Here is a 12,725-nt window from a genome sequence, read left to right on the forward strand (position 1 = left end):
TGTGTGGTGTGTCGGTACACGTGTGTCGACATGTCTGAGGAAGAAGGCTATATTAGAGAGGAGCGGGAGCAAATGAATGTGGTTTCTCTGCCGACAGCTGATTGGATGGATATGTGGAATGTTTTAAATGCTAGTGTAAACTCATTGCACAAAAGATTAGACAAGGCAGAAGCTTTGGGACAGTCAGGGTCTCAACCCATGCCTGATCCTATGTTGCAGGGACTGTCAGGGTCTCATAAGCGCCCACTATCCCAGTTTGTTGACACAGATACCGACACGGATTCTGACTCCAGTGTCGATTACGATGATGCAAAGTTACAGCCAAAATTGGCAAAATCCATTCGATTTATGATTATGGCAATAAAAGATGTTTTGCACATCACAGAGTAACCCCCTGTCGCTGACAAGAGGGTACATATGTACAAGGGAAAGAAGCCTGAGGTAACCTTTCCCCCCTCACACGAGCTGAACGAGTTATGTAAAAAAGCTTGGAAATCTCCAGATAAAAGACTGCAGATTTCCAAAAGGATTCTTATGGCGTATCCTTTCCCATCAACGGATAGGTTACGATGGGAATCCTCCCCTAGGGTGGACAAAGCATTAACACGCTTATCCAAGAAGGTAGCCCTCCCGTCCCAGGATACGGCTACCCTCAAAGAGTGTGCTGACCGCAAACAGGAGATTACCCTGAAGTCCATTTATACACATTCAGGTACCTTACTCAGACCGGCAATTGCGTCGACCTGGGTGTGTAGTGCTGTAGCGGCATGGACAAATGCCTTATCTGAGGGGATGGATAGCCTAGACAAGGATACTATTTTATTGACCCTGGGGCATATAAGAGATGCTGTCCTATATATGTGTGTATGCAAACTACCGGTGGTGCTGCAGGGCCCACACCCTTTTACTTGTCTTGTAGAGCCCAGCTGCTGCAAGAAATCAGCTTGAATGCTTCAGGGGCTTGGGCATGGCCAACATGAGCCCCACACCGAAGGAGGGTGGGGGTGTTTAATGCAAACTTGGGGTTATCCAAGCGCCGCAAAAGACCGCCATGCCCCGCATGCCCCTTTTCTCTTTTCATATACAGATGAGGGTTCCAGCCAACTTTGGCCCACTGCTTGGATGACATCACTGAATGCAAATCCGTCTGCTGCAGACCTTCCCCCAGGAATGCTTGCAATAGTTGTTGCATATGGTTTAATGTCTGAGGGTGCTTCAGTATTAGGCAGCCTTCCGCCCTCCCATGTTCTTCTGAAAAGATGTGGTCTCCCTGCAGTTGTTGTCCCCAGACGAGAGTTCCCTTGTGCTTCCTCAGTTAAATCTCCTTAACTTGACGAGGGTGTGCCCGAGCAGCCGCCCTCCCCAGCCCTTTCCCAACACATACTTATCTTGCATATGAGATCTCTTGATCATGAAGATAGTTCTCACAGGTTGAGGTTCATCCTTGCCCCGCTCCCCGCTGGAGAGCGCTGATGGGGACAGCAGCAGGGTGAGTATGTGTGGCCAGAGACCTCCCTTCCCATGTGCAGGCCTGCAGAGTGTGCCGCGCAGGATGGGGCATGTGACACTCTCCCTCCCTGGGGCTCTTCCAGATGTAGCTCCTCAGCAGTATTTTTCCCGGGCTGCGCGGCGCTCTCCCCGACTGGCATCCGCCCTGGAACACTGCCTTTCTCAACGCAACATCAGCAGGGGGCCCGGGCCTCATCACCTTCCCAGGTCTTTCTCATGTATGTATCATGTATGTGAGTGTGATATATGTATGAATCATATATGTTTGTGATATATATATATATATGTATCTATCTATCTATCTATCTATCTATCTATCTATCGTATGTGTGTGTATATATGTATCTATCATGTATGTATGTATGTATGTATCTATCTTGTATGTATGTGTTCTATCTATCTATCTATCTATCTATCGTGTGTGTGATATATGTATGTATCTATCATGTATGTGTTATATGTTTGTATCACACCTTCCTCTATACATATATATACATACATACATACATACATACACCTATATCTGTACGTACACTGACATACACACACCAACATCTATACATAAACACGCTGACCCCTAAACGTACACCAACGTACCCACATGTGAATCTATACATACATGTGCTGACACCTGGACATACACTGATGTACCCACACCTAACATCTATACATACACATGCTAACAACTGGACGTATACAGACGTACCCACATTTGCATCCATGCATATATAGATGTAGGTGTGTGTACGTCAGTGTACGTCCAGGTGTCAACGCGTGTATGTATAGATGCAGGTGTGGGTACGTCTGTGTATGTCCAGGTGTCAGAATGTGTATGTATAGATGCAGGTGTGGGAACGTCAGTGTAGGTTCAGGTGTCAGCGCGTGTATGTATAGATGCAGGTGCTTGTATGTCCAGATGTCAGTGCATGTATGTATAGATGCAAGTGTGGGTACGTCGGTGTATGTCCATTTGTCAGCGCGTGTATATATAGATGCAGGTGCTTGTATGTTGGTGTATGTCCAGGTGTCAGCATGTGTATGTATAGATGCAGGTGTGGGAATGTTGGTGTATGTCCAGGTGTCAGGGCGTGTATGTATGGATATTAGGTGTGGGTACATCAGTGTATGCCCAGGTGTTAGCGCATGTATGTATAGATGCATGGTATCTCCTATGCAAAATAAGTATGACTTGGGATAGAGCTGGGGAGGGCCGCTGCTCAGGCACATCTCTGTCAAGTAAAGGAGATTCAACTGAGGCAGCACAAGGGAACTCTCATCTGGGGACAACAACTGCAGGGAGAACACATATTTTCAGATGAACATGGGAGGGCAGAAGGCTGCCTAATACTGAAGCACCCCCAAACAACAAACCAAATGCAACAACTAGTGCAAGCATTCCTGGGGGAAGGCCTGCAGCAGATGGATTTGCATATGGTGATGTCATCCAAGCAGTGGGTCAAAGTTGGCTTCAACCCTCGTCTGCATATGAAAAGAGAAAAGGGGCGTGCAGGGCATGGCGGCCTTTTGCGGCGCTTGGATGACCCCTAGTTCGCATTAAACACCTCCACCCTCCTTCGGGGTGGGGCTATGCCCCAGCCCCTGAAGCATTCAAGCTGATTTCTTGCAGCAGCTGGGCACTGTAACAGCTCCAGAGCTGCTCTGTAAGGCAAGTAAAAGGGTGTGGGCCCTGCAGCACTACCTGTAGTTTGCATTGTGCGTTGGAAGGCACAAAGTAAGCAGACGGGAGAAGTCAGGATAGTGCGCAAGGGCATAGAAGGGAGCAACTCAAGAAAAGAGAAGTGGAAACAGACAGCAAACTAGGCTGGAGAGAGACCTGAGACAAAGAGATCTGAATTATACGAGAGCCGACCAGGGGAAACACAAATTATGCAGTCAAGTGTCCAACATTTGGGGAAACCGCAGGAGCAGCACACCCAGAGTGCAATGGGTGAGCCTTGCCCTGGGAGAAGCACCTTCATGATCATAGTATCTCACCTGGCAGGTAAGTAGGAGTTGGGCTAGAGCTGGGGAGGGTCGCTGCTCGGGCACCCCCCTGTCAAGTGAAGGAGATCCAACTGAGGCAGCACATGGAAACTCTCGAAAGAAGAACAAGGCTAGAGGAAGATCTGAGACAAATAAATCTGACTTTTACCAGAGCTGACCAGAGGAAAGCACAAACACAGTCCCCCACTACCACAAATAATGCAGTCGAGTTTCCCACATTTGGGGAAATCACAGGGGTCAGCATACCCAGAATGCAATGAATGAACCTCACCCTGGGAGAACAATCTTCATGACCATGGTATCTCCTATGCAAAATAAGTATGATTTGGGATAGGGCTGGGGAGGGCCGCTGCTCAGGCACATCTCTGTCAAGAATTTATAAAGTCTATACATATATATAACCAAATGTCAATATATATATATAGAACCCAGCGCTCCTATCAAAACATATCTATTTCACCAATTTGTTGCTTATTTAATCTTTATACATCTATTAATTTTCACCATATATTATAAAATGCTGCTCCCATAGGTAGTACTGTTCTACCAATAATAAACCAAATTTTAAAGATAATCACACTTGTTATCAAGGGAGCGCAAAAAATAAAATGTACAAGCTCTTTATTTTTAAAAAATATATATAGACAGAAGAAACCCACATTCAATAAAATACAATGGAGTCAACATATATAGGCACCACTATCCATATCTAAATGTAATCAGGATCTATTTCATATTGCCCTTGATGACAACGGAATGTTTATTAAAGTGTCCAAAAAATCCTCCTGGATACAGCTGTTGTAATTTAATCATTACTTTCCAATTGTAATTGATACATTAAATTCCTTCTTGTGGATGAACAGCAACAGTTGTAACCAACGCCTCTTATTTACTGCAGTTAAAGTTCATATGTAACTCACGTGAGTAATGAAAGAAAACAGGGGGAGAGCGCTGTGATGGTTGGTGAAACACAGCGGTATGCTACGACCCCCGTTAACCGTGGCTGGATCTTATTGGCACTCGCGGTCGGGATATTTCTCCCTGCCGTGGGGTAGAGACCTCCTTTTGCTCGGTCTCAAATTGCTTTTTCCCCTTCACCGCTGTCTTTACATCAGACGTCCGCCGTGATGTAGCTCGTTCATGAACGGGCTTATATCTCAGCAATCAGAGTGTCCGGTAATCACCTTCCTTACGCGTTTCTCCGCTGTTATCCAAGAGCGGTTTCGTCAGAGGATACATCAGCAGCCTAGCAGGCTCTTTTTAAAATGCACCGGACCAATAGCATTACTAATTAGTTGATTGGATACATACATGTACTAATTGGATGCATACATGTAATGACCCACATATGGAACAACTTTCTAATTGCAATTGCACATATAAAGGCATTTCATAATATAAAAATAAGCAACATGGTGATTAAAAATAATAATAAAATAAGCAACAAGGTGGTTTAAAAAATACAGGTTGAGTATCCCATATCCAAATATCCGAAATACGGAATATTCCGAAATACGGACTTTTTGGAGTGAGAGTGAGATAGTGAATCCTTTGTTTTTTGATGACTCAATGTACACAAACTTTGTTTAATACACAAAGTTATAAAAAATATTGTATTAAATGACCTTCAGGCTGTGTGTATAAGGTGTATATCAAACATAAATGAATTGTGTGACTGTACACACACTTTGTTTAATGCACAAAGTTATAAAAATATTGGCTAAAATGACCTTCAGGCTGTGTATATAAGGTGTATATGTAACATAAATGCATTCTGTGCTTAGATTTAGGCCCCATCACCATGATATCTCATTATGGTATGCAATTATTCCAAAATACGGAAAAATCCCATATCCAAAATACCTCTGGTCCCAAGCATTTTGGATAATGGATACTCAACCTGTAACAGAAAATATATAATCTATATACAGATTAACCTTTAATCTTTCAATCAATACCTCATATCTATAATCACATATACATAATTCAGAGACTCAGCACTAAGGATCCCCATTTACTTATATAAAACCTTTTAGGGTAACATAAATCCATGCCACTACTAAAGCAGTTCTTGTGGCGCAGGGGAAACATCAAATGCACTCTATGCAGCTAGTCCCATGTTCGAATCCAACCCGCTCAGCTTAACATCCATATTATTTATTTACTTTTAATGGGATCATTCTATCAATTCATTTTTACCTTTAATTTTTGTTAATATTATTTCTATATTTCATTATTTTAACCCCTGGAATAATTACATTGCTGTTTAAACAACAAAAAGAAATGAAGAAAAAATAAATATTAAACAGACAATTTAAGGATTCGAAGATTTAAATATTTAAAGATTTTAAAATTTAAAACAGGGAGGGGGGGGGAGGGGGGCCTTTTGGGAGAAGGAGGAAAAAAAATAGAAAAAAAAAATATATATATAGAACCAAGAGAAAGTGTAAAAAGAGGATGGAGGAAGAAATCTGATGTTCATCATTACTAGTGGATTTTACTAAAGAACTTTAAAGGAACACACACAACAGGATTATACAGTTTCATCCTAAGAGGAAAGCTGTTTCCAAAATAGCTACTTCTAATAATTTTGTTTATTTATTAAACATACAATAAATGAAAATTCAATAAATAATATATTAGGTAAATCAATAGATAAAATCTTCAGAGACTGCCAATGTTGTTCAGTTCGATGCTCTCATTCAGACCATCAGGTGTAAGGGTACCCAAAGAAAAAATCCAAAATGCCTCCCTTGTCAAGTAAAGGAGATTCAACTGAGGCAGCACAAGGGAACTCTCATCTGGGGACAACAACTGCAGGGAGAACACATATTTTCAGATGAACATGGGAGGGCAGAAGGCTGCCTAATACTGAAGCACCCCCAAACAACAAACCAAATGCAACAACTAGTACAAGCATTCCTGGGGAAAGGCCTGCAGCAGATGGATTTGCATATGGTGATGTCATCCAAGCAGTGGGTCAAAGTTGGCTTCAACCCTCGTCTGCATATGAAAAGAGAAAAGGGGCGTGCAGGGCATGGCGGCCTTTTGCGGCGCTTGGATGACCCCTAGTTCGCATTAAACACCTCCACCCTACTTCGGTGTGGGGCTCATGTTGGCTATGCCCCAGCCCCTGAAGCATTCAAGCTGATTACTTGCAGCAGCTGGGCACTGTAATAGCTCCAGAGCTGCTCTGTAAGGCAACTAAAAGGGTGTGGGCCCTGCAGCACTACCTGTAGTTCGCATTGTGCGTTGGAAGGCACAAAGTAAGCAGACGGGAGAAGTCAAGATAGTGCGCAAGGGCATAGAAGGTAGTGGCTCAAGAAAAGAGAAGTGTAAACAGACAGCAAACTAGGCTGGAGAGAGACATGAGACAAAGAGATCTGAATTATACGAGAGCCGACCAGGGGAAACACAAATTATGCAGTCAAGTTTCCCACATTTGGGGATATCGCAGGAGCAGCACACCCAGAGTGCAATTGGTGAGCCTTGCCCTGGGAGAAGCACCTTCATGATCATAGTATCTCACCTGGCAGGTAAGTAGGAGTTGGGCTAGAGCTGGGGAGGGTCGCTGCTCGGGCACCCCCCTGTCAAGTGAAGGAGATCCAACTGAGGCAGCACAAGGGAACTCTCGAAAGAAGAACAAGGCTAGAGGAAGATCTGAGACAAAGAAATCTGACTTTTACCAGAGCTGACCAGAGGAAAGCACAAACACAGTCCCCCACTACCACAAATAATGCTGTCAAGTTTACCACATTTGGGGAAATAACAGGGGTCAGCATACCCAGAATGCAATGAATGAACCTCACCCTGGGAGAACAATCTTCATGACCATGGTATCTCCTATGCAAAATAAGTATGATTTGGGATAGGGCTGGAGAGGGCCGCTGCTCAGGCACATCTCTGTCAAGTAAAGGAGATTCAACTGAGGCAGCACAAGGGAACTCTCATCTGGGGACAACAACTGCAGGAGGTACACATATTTTCAGATGAACATGGGAGGGCAGAAGGCTGCCTAATACTGAAGCACCCCCAAACAACAAACCAAATGCAACAACTAGTGCAAGCATTCCTGGGGGAAGGCCTGCAGCAGATGGATTTGCATATGGTGATGTCATCCAAGCAGTGGGTCAAAGTTGGCTTCAACCCTCGTCTGCATATGAAAAGATAAAATTGGCATGCAGGGCATGGCGGCCTTTTGCGGTGCTTGGATGACCCCTAGTTCGCATTAAACACCTCCACCCTCCTTCGGTGTGGGGCTCATGATGGCTATGCCCCAGCCCCTGAAGCATTCAAGCTGATTTCTTGCAGCAGCTGGGCACTGTAACAGCTCCAGAGCTGCTCTGTAAGGCAAGTAAAAGGGTGTGGGCCCTGCAGCACTACCTGTAGTTTGCATTGTGCGTTGGAAGGCACAAAGTAAGCAGACGGGAGAAGTCAGGATAGTGCGCAAGGGCATAGAAGGGAGCAACTCAAGAAAAGAGAAGTGGAAACAGACTGCAAATTAGGCTGGAGAGAGACCTGAGACAAAGAGATCTGAATTATACGAGAGCCGACCAGGTGAAACACAAATTATGCAGTCAAGTGTCCAACATTTGGGGAAACCGCAGGAGTAGCACACCCAGAGTGCAATGGGTGAGCCTTGCCCTGGGAGAAGCACCTTCATGATCATAGTATCTCACCTGGCAGGTAAGTAGGAGCTGGGCTAGAGCTGGGGAGGGTCGCTGCTCGGGCACCCCCCTGTTAAGTGAAGGAGATCCAACTGAGGCAGCACAAGGGAACTCTCGAAAGAAGAACAAGGCTAGAGGAAGATCTGAGACAAAGAAATCTGACTTTTACCAGAGCTGACCAGAGGAAAGCACAAACACAGTCTCTCACTACCACAAATAATGCAGTCCAGTTTCCCACATTTGGGGAAATCACAGGGGTCAGCATACCAAGAATGCAATGAATGAACCTCACCTTGGGAAAACAATCTTCATGACCATGGTATCTCCTATGCAAAATAAGTATGATTTGGGATAGAGCTGGGGAGGGCCGCTGCTCAGGCACATCTCTGTCAAGTAAAGGAGATTCAACTGAGGCAGCACAAGGGAACTCTCATCTGGGGACAACAACTGCAGGGAGAACACATATTTTCAGATGAACATGGGAGGGCAGAAGGCTGCCTAATACTGAAGCACCCCCAAACAACAAACCAAATGCAACAACTAGTGCAAGCATTCCTGGGGGAAGGCCTGCAGCAGATGGATTTGCATATGGTGATGTCATCCAAGCAGTGGGTCAAAGTTGGCTTCAACCCTCGTCTGCATATGAAAAGAAAAAAGGGAAGTGCAGGGAATGGCGGCCTTTTGCGGCGCTTGGATGACCCCTAATTCGCATTAAACATCTCCACCCTCCTTCGGTGTGGGGCTCATGTTGGCTATGCCCCAGCCCCTGAAGCATTCAAGCTGATTTCTTGCAGCAGCTGGGCACTGTAACAGCTCCAGAGCTGCTCTGTAAAGCATGTAAAAGGGTGTGGGCCCTGCAGCACTACCTGTAGTTTGCATTGTGCGTTGGAAGGCACAAAGTAAGCAGACAGGAGAGGTCAGAATAGTGCGCAAGGGCATAGAAGGGAGCGGCTCAAGAAAAGAGAAGTGGAAACAGACAGCAAACTAGGCTGGAGAGAGACCTGAGACAAAGAGATCTGAATTATACGAGAGCCGACCAGGGGAAACACAAATTATGCAGTCAAGTTTCCCACATTTGGGGAAATCACAGGGGCAGCACACCCAGAGTGCAATGGGTGAGCCTTGCCCTGGGAGAAGCACCTACATGATCATAGTATCTCACCTGGCAGGTAAGTAGGAGTTGGGCTAGAGCTGGGGAGGGTCGCAGCTCGGGCACCCCCCTGTCAAGTGAAGGAGATCCAACTGAGTCAGCACAAGGGAACTCTCGAAAGAAGAACAAGGCTAGAGGAAGATCTGAGACAAAGAAATCTGACTTTTACCAGAGCTGACCAGAGGAAAGCACAAACACAGTCCCCCACTACCACAAATAATGCAGCCAAGTTTCCCACATTTGGGGAAATCACAGGGGTCAGCATACCCAGAATGCAATGAATGAACCTCAACCTGGGAGAACAATCTTCATGACCATGGTATCTCCTATGTAAAATAAGTATGATTTGGGATAGAGCTGGGGAGGGCCGCTGCTCAGGCACATCTCTGTCAAGTAAAGGAGATTCAACTGAGGCAGCACAAGGGAACTCTCATCTGGGGACAACAACTGCAGGGAGAACACATATTTTCAGATGAACATGGGAGGGCAGAAGGCTGCCTAATACTGAAGCACCCCCAAACAACAAACCAAATGCAACAACTAGTGCAAGCATTCCTGGGGGAAGGCCTGCAGCAGATGGATTTGCATATGGTGATGTCATCCAAGCAGTGGGTCAAAGTTGGCTTCAACCCTCGTCTGCATATGAAAAGAAAAAAGGGATGTGCAGGGCATGGCGGCCTTTTGCGGCGCTTGGATGACCCCTAATTCACATTAAACACCTCCACCCTCCTTCGGTGTGGGGCTCATGTTGGCTATGCCCCAGCCCCTGAAGCATTCAAGCTGATTTCTTGCAGCAGCTGGGCACTGTAACAGCTCCAGAGCTGCTCTGTAAAGCATGTAAAAGGGTGTGGGCCCTGCAGCACTACCTGTAGTTTGCATTGACGTTGGAAGGCACAAAGTAAGCAGACAGGAGAGGTCAGAATAGTGCGCAAGGGCATAGAAGGGAGCGGCTCAAGAAAAGAGAAGTGGAAACAGACAGCAAACTAGGCTGGAGAGAGACCTGAGACAAAGAGATCTGAATTATACGAGAGCCGACCAGGGGAAACACAAATTATGCAGTCAAGTTTCCCACATTTGGGGAAATCGCAAGAGCAGCACACCCAGAGTGCAATGGGTGAGCCTTGCCCTGAGAGAAGCACCTACATGATCATAGTATCTCACCTGGCAGGTAAGTAGGAGTTGGGCTAGAGCTGGGTAGGGTCGCTGCTCGGGCACTTCCCTGTCAAGTGAAGGAGATCCAACTGAGTCAGCACAAGGGAACTCTCGAAAGAAGAACAAGGCTAGAGGAAGATCTGAGACAAAGAAATCTGACTTTTACCAGAGCTGACCAGAGGAAAGCACAAACACAGTACCCCACTACCACAAATAATGAAGTCGAGTTTCCCACATTTGGGGAAATCACAGGGGTCAGCATACCCAGAATGCAATGAATGAACCTCACCCTGGGATAACAGTCTTCATTACCATGATATCTCCTATGCAAAATAAGTATGATTTGGGATAGGGCTGGGGAGGGCCGCTGCTCAGGCACATCTCTGTCAAGTAAAGGAGATTCAACTGAGGCAGCACAAGGGAACTCTCATCTGGGGACAACAACTGCAGGGAGAACACATATTTTCAGATGAACATGGGAGGGCAGAAGGCTGACTAATACTGAAGCACCCCCAAACAACAAACCAAATGCAACAACTAGTACAAGCATTCCTGGGGGAAGGTCTGCAGAAGACGGATTTGCATACAGTGATGTCATCCAAGCAGTGGGCCAAAGTTGGCTGGAACCCTCATCTGCATATGAAAAGAGAAAAGGGGTATGCAGTGAATGGCGACCTTTTGCGGCGCTTGGATGACCCTTAGTTCGCATTAAACACCCCCACCCTCCTTCGGTGTGGGGCTCATGTTGGCAATGCCCCAGCCCCTGAAGCATTCAAGCTGATTTCTTGCAGCAGCTTGACACTGTAACAGCTCCAGAGCTGCTCTGTAATGCAAGTAAAAGTTTGTGGGCCCTGCAGCACTACCTGTAGTTTGCATTGTGCATTGGAAGGCACAAAGTAAGCAGACAGGAGGAGAAGTCAGGATAGTGCACAAGGGTATAGAAGGGAGGGGCTCAAAAAAAAAGAAGTGGAAACAGACTGCAAACTAGGCTGGAGAGAGACCTGAGACAAAGAGATCTGAATTATATGAAAGCCGACCAGTGGAAACACAAATTATGCAGTCAAGTTTCCCACATTTGGGGAAATCACAGGAGCAGCACACCCAGAGTGCAATGGGTGAGCCTTGCCCTGGGAGAAGCACCTTCATGATCATAGTATCTCACCTGGCAGGTAAGTAGGAGTTGGGCTAGAGCTGGGGAGGGTCGCTGCTTGGGCACCCCCCTGTCAAGTAAAGGAGATCCAACTGAGGCAGCACAAGGGAACTCTCGAAAGAAGAACAAGGCTAGAGGAAGATCTGAGACAAAGAAATCTGACTTTTACCAGAGCTGACCAGAGGAAAGCACAAACACAGTCCCCCACTACCACAAATAATGCAGTCAAGTTTCCCACATTTGGGGAAATCACAGGGGTCAGCATACCCAGAATGCAATGAATGAACCTCACCCTGGGAGAACAATCTTCATGACCATGGTATCTCCTATGCAAAATAAGTATGATTTAGGATAGGGCTGGGGAGGGCCGCTGCTCAGGCACATCTCTGTCAAGTAAAGAAGATTCAACTGAGGCAGCACAAGGGAACTCTCATCTGGGGACAACAACTGCAGGGAGAACACATATTTTCAGATGAACATGGGAGGGCAGAAGGCTGCCTAATACTGAAGCACCCCCAAACAACAAACCAAATGCAACAACTAGTGCAAGCATTCCTGGGGGAAGGCCTGCAGCAGATGGATTTGCATATGGTGATGTCATCCAAGCAGTGGGTCAAAGTTGGCTTCAACCCTCGTCTGCATATGAAAAGAGAAAAGGGGCGTGCAGGGCATGGCGGCCTTTTGCGGTGCTTGGATGACCCCTAGTTCGCATTAAACATCTCCACCCTCCTTCGGTGTGGGGCTCATGTTGACCATGCCCCAGCCCCTGAAGCATTCAAGCTGATTTCTTGCAGAAGCTGGGCACTGTAACAGCTCCAGAGCTGCTCTGTATGGCAAGTAAAAGGGTGTGGGCCCTGCAGCACTACCTGTAGTTCGCATTGTGCGTTGGAAGGCACAAAGTAAGCAGATGGGAGAAGTCAGGATAGTGCGCTAGGGCATAGAAGGGAGCGGCTCAAGAAAAGAGAAGTGGAAACAGACAGCAAACTAGGCTGGAGAGCTCTTCTGTCTATATTTTGCAAACCTGCTCTTGTCCTCTCCAGCTGCTCCATGTAGATTTGACGTCTGGAAAGGTGCATAACCCACTGACAAGCAG

The 12,725-nt window shown here is 46.2% G+C and overlaps 12 non-coding genes across 12 annotated transcripts; all 12 read right to left on the minus strand.

The window, feature by feature from the left end:
- Positions 1 to 3,356: 3,356 nt before the first annotated feature.
- On the minus strand, positions 3,357 to 3,519 carry LOC134952905 (U1 spliceosomal RNA). The gene has a single exon (XR_010185282.1). It is a non-coding gene; the product is annotated as a U1 spliceosomal RNA (small nuclear RNA).
- Positions 3,520 to 3,671: 152 nt separating this feature from the next.
- On the minus strand, positions 3,672 to 3,835 carry LOC134950359 (U1 spliceosomal RNA). Its single transcript, XR_010183292.1, has one exon. It is a non-coding gene; the product is annotated as a U1 spliceosomal RNA (small nuclear RNA).
- Positions 3,836 to 6,894: 3,059 nt separating this feature from the next.
- Positions 6,895 to 7,057, minus strand: LOC134952953 (U1 spliceosomal RNA). Its single transcript, XR_010185317.1, has one exon. It is a non-coding gene; the product is annotated as a U1 spliceosomal RNA (small nuclear RNA).
- A 152-nt stretch (positions 7,058 to 7,209) lies between these two features.
- On the minus strand, positions 7,210 to 7,373 carry LOC134951293 (U1 spliceosomal RNA). The gene has a single exon (XR_010184060.1). It is a non-coding gene; the product is annotated as a U1 spliceosomal RNA (small nuclear RNA).
- A 671-nt stretch (positions 7,374 to 8,044) lies between these two features.
- On the minus strand, positions 8,045 to 8,207 carry LOC134953044 (U1 spliceosomal RNA). Its single transcript, XR_010185387.1, has one exon. It is a non-coding gene; the product is annotated as a U1 spliceosomal RNA (small nuclear RNA).
- Positions 8,208 to 8,359: 152 nt separating this feature from the next.
- LOC134952142 (U1 spliceosomal RNA) lies at positions 8,360 to 8,523 on the minus strand. Its single transcript, XR_010184732.1, has one exon. It is a non-coding gene; the product is annotated as a U1 spliceosomal RNA (small nuclear RNA).
- Positions 8,524 to 9,194: 671 nt separating this feature from the next.
- LOC134952548 (U1 spliceosomal RNA) lies at positions 9,195 to 9,357 on the minus strand. Its single transcript, XR_010185048.1, has one exon. It is a non-coding gene; the product is annotated as a U1 spliceosomal RNA (small nuclear RNA).
- Positions 9,358 to 9,509: 152 nt separating this feature from the next.
- LOC134951795 (U1 spliceosomal RNA) lies at positions 9,510 to 9,673 on the minus strand. The gene has a single exon (XR_010184469.1). It is a non-coding gene; the product is annotated as a U1 spliceosomal RNA (small nuclear RNA).
- A 670-nt stretch (positions 9,674 to 10,343) lies between these two features.
- On the minus strand, positions 10,344 to 10,506 carry LOC134952454 (U1 spliceosomal RNA). Its single transcript, XR_010184971.1, has one exon. It is a non-coding gene; the product is annotated as a U1 spliceosomal RNA (small nuclear RNA).
- Positions 10,507 to 10,658: 152 nt separating this feature from the next.
- On the minus strand, positions 10,659 to 10,822 carry LOC134951947 (U1 spliceosomal RNA). The gene has a single exon (XR_010184585.1). It is a non-coding gene; the product is annotated as a U1 spliceosomal RNA (small nuclear RNA).
- A 674-nt stretch (positions 10,823 to 11,496) lies between these two features.
- LOC134952335 (U1 spliceosomal RNA) lies at positions 11,497 to 11,659 on the minus strand. The gene has a single exon (XR_010184883.1). It is a non-coding gene; the product is annotated as a U1 spliceosomal RNA (small nuclear RNA).
- Positions 11,660 to 11,811: 152 nt separating this feature from the next.
- Positions 11,812 to 11,975, minus strand: LOC134950550 (U1 spliceosomal RNA). Its single transcript, XR_010183450.1, has one exon. It is a non-coding gene; the product is annotated as a U1 spliceosomal RNA (small nuclear RNA).
- Between the last annotated feature and the right edge of the window lie 750 nt (positions 11,976 to 12,725).

This window comes from Pseudophryne corroboree, chromosome 8 (assembly GCF_028390025.1).
Source record: "Pseudophryne corroboree isolate aPseCor3 chromosome 8, aPseCor3.hap2, whole genome shotgun sequence".
Lineage (NCBI taxonomy): Eukaryota > Metazoa > Chordata > Amphibia > Anura > Myobatrachidae > Pseudophryne > Pseudophryne corroboree.